The sequence below is a fragment of the Bos mutus genome, chromosome 18 (genome assembly GCF_027580195.1).
Source record: "Bos mutus isolate GX-2022 chromosome 18, NWIPB_WYAK_1.1, whole genome shotgun sequence".
NCBI classification, from domain to species: Eukaryota; Metazoa; Chordata; class Mammalia; order Artiodactyla; family Bovidae; genus Bos; species Bos mutus.
Genome location: NC_091634.1, coordinates 1,818,331 through 1,825,072, shown reverse-complemented (window position 1 = coordinate 1,825,072; position 6,742 = coordinate 1,818,331).

The following is a 6,742-nucleotide window of genomic DNA, read 5'->3' as shown; positions in this document are numbered from 1 at the left end:
TTCTTCGCAACTCCCAGGCCATTCTCTGCTCGCCTGTTCCTAACGAGCTCAGAGGCCCTGGTCCTCAGCGGCCATCAGAGGTGAAACAGAGGCCAATTACACCAGTCCCATCTGGCTCTTCCTGCTGTAGACACAGCCCTGCATGGCTGGGTGGAGGGATCTCTCCCAGCGCTGGGCTTGTGAGCAGAGTTCTCGTCCTTGGGGAGCCACTGGTTTAAACTATGTGAGGCTTTTCTTAGCAGTAAAATGATAGGTGGTTATGATGAGCTAAATTGACTTGGGCGGATGGAATTTACAACTCATGTTAGCGAGCGAGTGCAGTCTCACTGGACACCAGGATGTGCAGAGGGAGGTTGGTTGAGGTCCATTGGAATCAGCCTCTATCGTGTGTTCTTAACCGAGTGACATCACCTCTCTGTAGACACTGAACTTAATATCAGCTCAAACAGCAATGCTGAAGAGAGTGTGCACTCTCTAATAGAAATGGATTCCCGAGTGAGAACACCCAGACCCATGGCTTTAATTGACATTCAGATGTTGACAGCTCCCTAGAATGTATACCTCAAGCCAGGGCCTCCCCTCTAACTCCCAGTGCCACGTAGCCCTCTCCGACTCAGGCTGTCCACTTGCATGTCTAACGGATGTCATAAGATCACCTCTATCTAATTTAATATTTTTTAAAGTTTTACTTGGAGGATAATTGCTTTATAGTGTTGTGTTGGTTTCTGTCATATGTTAACACAAATCAAATATATGTACACACAAACACACATACACACACACACATATCCCCTCCCTTGAACCTCCCTCCCACGTCCCAGCACATCCCACCGCTCTAGGTCATCACGGAGCACTGGGTTGAGCTCCCTGCTTCATACAGCTAATTCTCACTGGCTATCTAGTTGTGTAGTGTACAAGTTTCAGTGCTCCTCTCTCAAGCCGTCCCACCCTCTCCTTTCCCCACTGCATCCACGAGTCTGTTCACCATGTCTGCGCCTCCTTTGTTGCCCTGCAAACACGTTCATCAGTACCACCTTTCTAGACTCTCGCGCGTGCATGCGCTCGCTCGCTCTCTCTCTCTCTCTCTCTATATATATATGACCAAACATGCCTCCGCCTCAGAAGGTGAGCCAGTGTTAGTCACTCAGTCATGTCTGACTCTTTGTGACCCCATGGACTGTAGCCCGCCAGGTTCCTCCGTCCATGGGATTTTCCAGGCAAGAATACTGGAGTGGGTTGCCATTCTCTTTCTCCAGGGGATCTTCCCCACCCAAGGATCGAACCCGGGTCTCCTGCATTACTGGCAGACTCTTTACCGTCTGAACCAGGTAAGCCTGACCCATATATATATATATATTTGTTTTTCTCTTTCTGACTTACTTCACTCTGTATAATAGGCTCTAGGTTCATCCACCTCATTATAACTGATTCAAATGTGTTCCTTTTTATAGCTGAGTAATTTAATACATTGATAGGGGAGTTAACTATGTTTTTTAAAGCTAAGAAAGCTGGTTTTCAAAAGAGACACATACCACTCTCCACTTGTCCATGAGAATGTGTGAGTGAACAGTTGTGCTTCACAGGTACTTTGTTACCGAAGATTCTGATGCAGGAAGCAGGCTGAAATCAGAGACATTCGTTTTAGGATGACATTGCATCACTGAGCCTTGTACAAAGGGGACAAAGTTTTTCTGTTGTAATGGAGCTTCCCACAAACTTCCATATATAGAGAGAGATTTAGATATATGTCTGCTGCTGCTGCTGCTAAGTTGCTTCAGTCACGCCCTACTCTGTGCGACCCCATAGACGGCCGCCCATTAGGCTCTCCCGTCCCTGGGATTCTCCAGGCAAGAACACTGGAGTGGGTTGCCATTTCCTTCTCCAGATATATGTCTACACAGTGCAATATAATTGACATATAACATTATGTAAAGGTATACAATGTAGTAATTTGGTACATATATGTGCATACATGATATAGGTGTATCAGGTATATACACATGTATTGCAAAGTGATAACAATAAGGTCAGTTAACACCTCCATCATCTCTCACAATTATATTTTTCTGTGTTTGGTGAGAACTTAGAAACCTTCATGAAGAAAATCACTTTAAAAGACTTACTATGACCCTGCAATCCCACTCCTGGGTATATATCTGGAGAAAAACATGGTCCAAAAAGACACGTGCACCCCAATGTTCACTGCAGCAATTTTTACAACAGCCAAGACATGGAAGCAACCTGAATGCTCACTGGCAGAGGAATGGATAAAAAAGATGTGGGACATACATGCAATGGAATATTACTCAGCCACTAAAAAGAATGAAACAGTGCCATTTGCAGCTACATGGTTGGACCTAGAGATGATCATATTGAGTGAAATAAGTCAAACAGAGAAAGAGAGATCTCATATGATATCCCTTCTATGTGGAATCTAAAAAGAAATTATACAAATGAAGTTACTTGCAAAACAGAAAGAGACTCACAGACGTAGAGAACGAACTTATGGTTACTGAGTGTGGGGGGAGGGATAGATTGGGAATTTGGGATGGACATGTACACACAGTTATATTTAAAGTGAATAACCAACAAGGACCTACGGTATAGCACAGGGAATTCTGCTCAGTGTTATGTGTCAGCCTGAATGGGTGCAGGGTTTTGTAGGAGAACGGATACACATATATATTCATCACTGAGTCCCTTCGCTGTTCACCTAAAACTGTCACAGCGTTGTCATTTGACTATATGCCAATATAAAATGAAAAGGTTTTAAAAATTTAAAAAAAAGATTTTCTGAAAAACATAAGATGTCTTAGAGAAGTACAAGAATGCTAACAGCAGTGTTGTTCATCTTGGGGAAAAAAAAAAGTGTTGAAAACAACCTAAAAGTCCACCAACATAGGGATGACTACATTGACTTTTCATTCATAGTAGGGGGTACTATGCAGCAGTCAAAAAGAAAGGTGTATTTTTGTGTGATCCATGTTTATTTAATGAGAATATCTCCAAAGCATGATAAGCAAAAAAAAAAAAACGCACATTGAAGAAAAATTATGCTTGATAATAACCAGTATTAATAATGTTCAGTAACATTAACTATCATGGGTTTTGATATTACCAGAACATTCTAGAAAGGTTTGTAACCAGGAGGCATGACTGATGCCCTACTTGTCAAAGAGCCTCATTCTCATCCACTGTGGGGCAGAAAGTCCCCAGAGGTGGCGCTGGATGAATTCCCAAGACGAATGGGAAATAGGCAACAGGAGGTGCTGTGTCCCAGAGCACACGCCGACAGACGTCTGCAACACTGGCCCACCCCCTGCCTTCCGTGCCCGCAGCTCGTAACGCAGGCTCCACCCCAGAGCCAGGATGCGTCTTGCCTGTCTATCACCTCATCCCCTTGGAAGAACTGGCCTCCCAGCAGCCCAGCTCTGCACCCGGAAGAGGCTTGGCCTCACCTGATGCCCAGGAGGGAGCCGTCAGGACACCCAGCTAGGTAGGTCAGGCTGCTCCAAGTTTCTGAGTGGGTTGCATCTCATACCTGGGGTGACTGGAGGCAGCAGAATGAGTAGAACCTGTGGTTATAAGGGATAGTCAGCTGGTTCGAACCCCACCACTGCCACTTACTATCTACACTGTTGTTCGGTTGCTGAGTCATGTCCGACTCTTTGTGACCCCATGGACTGCAGCACACCAGGCCTCCCTGTCCATCACCAACTCCCTGAGCTTGCTCAAACTCGTGTCTAGTGAGTCAGTGATGCTATCCAACCATCTCATCTTCTGTCATCCCCTTCTCCTCCTGCCCTCAATCCTTCCCAGGATTGGGGCTTTTCCAACGAGTCGGGAAATGGAGGAATCAACCTGCCTGACTTCAGGCTCTACTACAAAGCCACAGTTATCAAGACAGTATGGTACTGGCACAAAGACAGAAGTATAGATCAATGGAACAAAATAGAAAGCCCAGAGATAAATCCATGCACCTATGGACACCTTATCTTTGACAAAGGAGGCAAGAATATAGAATGGAGAAAAGACAATCTCTTTAACAAATGGTGCTGGGAAAAGTGGTCAAACCACTTGTGAAAGAATGAAACTAGAACTCTTCCTAACACCATACACAAAAATAAACTAAAAATGGATTAAAGATCTAAACGTAAGATCAGAAACTATAAAACTCCTAGAGGAAAACATAGGCAAAACACTCTCCAACATAAATCACAGCAGGATCCTCTATGACCCACCTCCCAGAATATTGGAAATAAAAGCAAAAATAAACAAATGGGACCTAATTAAACTTAAAAGCTTTGGCACAACAAAGGAAACTATAAGCAACGTGAAAAGACAGCCTTCAGAATGGGAGAAAATAATAGCAAATGAAGCAACTGACAAAGAATTAATCTCAAAAATATACAAACAGCTCATGCAGCTCAATTCCAGAAAATTAAACGACCCAGTCAAAAAATGGGCCAAAGAACTAAACAGACATTTCTCCAAAGAAGACATACAGATGGCTAACAAACACATGAAAAGATGCTCAACATCACTCACTATTAGAGAAATGCAAATCAAACCATAATGAGGTACCATTTCACACCAGTCAGAATGGCTGCGATCCAAAAGTCTACAAGCAATAAATGCTGGAGAGGGTGTGGAGAAAAGGGAACCCTCTTACACTGTTGGTGGGAATGCAAACTAGTACAGCCACTATGGAGAACAGTGTGGAGATTCCTTAAAAAACTGGAAATAGAACTGCCTTATGATCCAGCAATCCCACTGCTGGGCATACACACTGAGGAAACCAAAATTGAAAGAGACACGTGTACCCCAATGTTCACCGCAGCACTGTTTATAATAGCCAGGACATGGAAGCAACCTAGATGTCCATCAGCAGACAAATGGATAAGAAAGCTGTGGTACATATACACAATGGAATATTACTCAGCTATTAAAAAGAATACATTTGAATCTGTTCTAATGAGGTGGATGAAACTGGAGCCTGTTATACAGAGTGAAGTCAGAAAGAAAAATACCAATACAGTATACTAACACATATATATGGAATTTAGAAAGATGGTAATGGTAACCCTGTATGTGAGACAGCAAAAGAGACACAGATGTATAAAACAGTCTTTTAGACTCTGTGGGAGAGGGTGAGGGTGGGATGGTTTGGGAGAATGGCATTGAAACATGTATAATATCTTATGTGAAACAAATCACCAGTCCAGGTTTGATGCATGAGACAGGGGGCTGGTGCACTGGGATGACCCAGAGGGATGGGATGGGGAGGGAGGTTCAGGATGGGGGACACATGTACACCCGTGGTGGATGCAGTCAATGTATGGGAAAACCAATACAATAAAGTAATTAGCCTCCAATTAAAATAAATAAATTTATATTTAAAAAAACTTTAAAAAAAGACTCTAAAAAATATGGACCATTTTAAAAGTTTTTATTGAATTTTTTTTACAATATTGGTTCTGTTTTATGGGGGGTTTTTTGGCCACAAGGCATGTGGGATTTTATCTCCCCAACCAGGGATCGAACCTGCACCCCCTGCATTGGAAGGGGAAGTCTTGGAAAACGATATATAAATCCTGGTTATCATTCTGCTGATGTAGTATCAGGGATTCAAGACTGAGTAGTCAAAGTGGAAGGCTTGGTCAAGCCGCTGTTGCTAGGGAGCCGGATCCGTCTTTGCTGTGGTGGTGGTCCTGTGCATTGCAGGATGCTGACCAACATCCCGTCTCTACTCAAAAATGTCCCCAGATCCCTTTGGGGGGGCATGATCATCCTTGTCTGAGCACCGCTGCTCTAAGTGAGGCCACCGTGAGTGGAGGCATGTAAGCCAGAGCTATGAGCTGGTGGGGTGGAAATACTGTGGGCGGCACTCGTGGAGAGGCAGTTCCTAAAAAAATCTCACCCTATCCCTGAAGCGATGCTTTCGTGCCACTCAGCAGCCATGCTGATGTCTCGCATTGGCCAATGGCTCAAATCCAGGGTGTCTGCTCCCCTCCACTGCTTCAGATCATGACGTTTCTTAAGTTATTTATTTACTTTTGGCTGCACTGGGTCTTCCTTGCTGCACACAGGCCTTCTTCAGTTGCAGCGAATGGGGGCTACTCTAGGGTTGCAATACATAGCATTCTCATGGCGGTAGTTTCTCTTGTGGCAGTGGAGAAGGAAATGGCAACCCACTCCAGTACTCGTCTGGAAAATCCCATGGACGGACGAGCATGGTAGGCTACAGTCCATGGGGTCATAAAGAGTCGGACACGACTGAGTGACTTCACTCACACTCAACTCACTCTTGTTGCGGAGCACGGGCTCCAGGGCGCACAGGCTTCAGTTTACGGCGCGCAGGCTCAGCTGCCCCACAGCATGTGGAATCTTCCCAGACCAGGGATCGAACCCGGGTCCCCTGCATTGGCAGGCGGATTCTTAGCCACTGGACCCCAGGGAAGTCCCCGATTATGACGTTTGCGGTATTGTTATTTATATCCACGCAGAGGCCTTACCAAGCAGTTCTGAGAAACACAGACACACCCATTTGGAGAAAACAATAGAGACACAGTGTTTCACATACCAGGCACTACCCACAGTCACACCTGTACTAACTTTACTTAATCCTCACGATGATTCTATGGTGGGTGAGGGAACATGGTTATTCCTACATGTTTCAGATAAAGAAACCAAAGCACGGAGAGGTCAAGCAACTTGCCTAACGTCACACAGGTGGTGCATG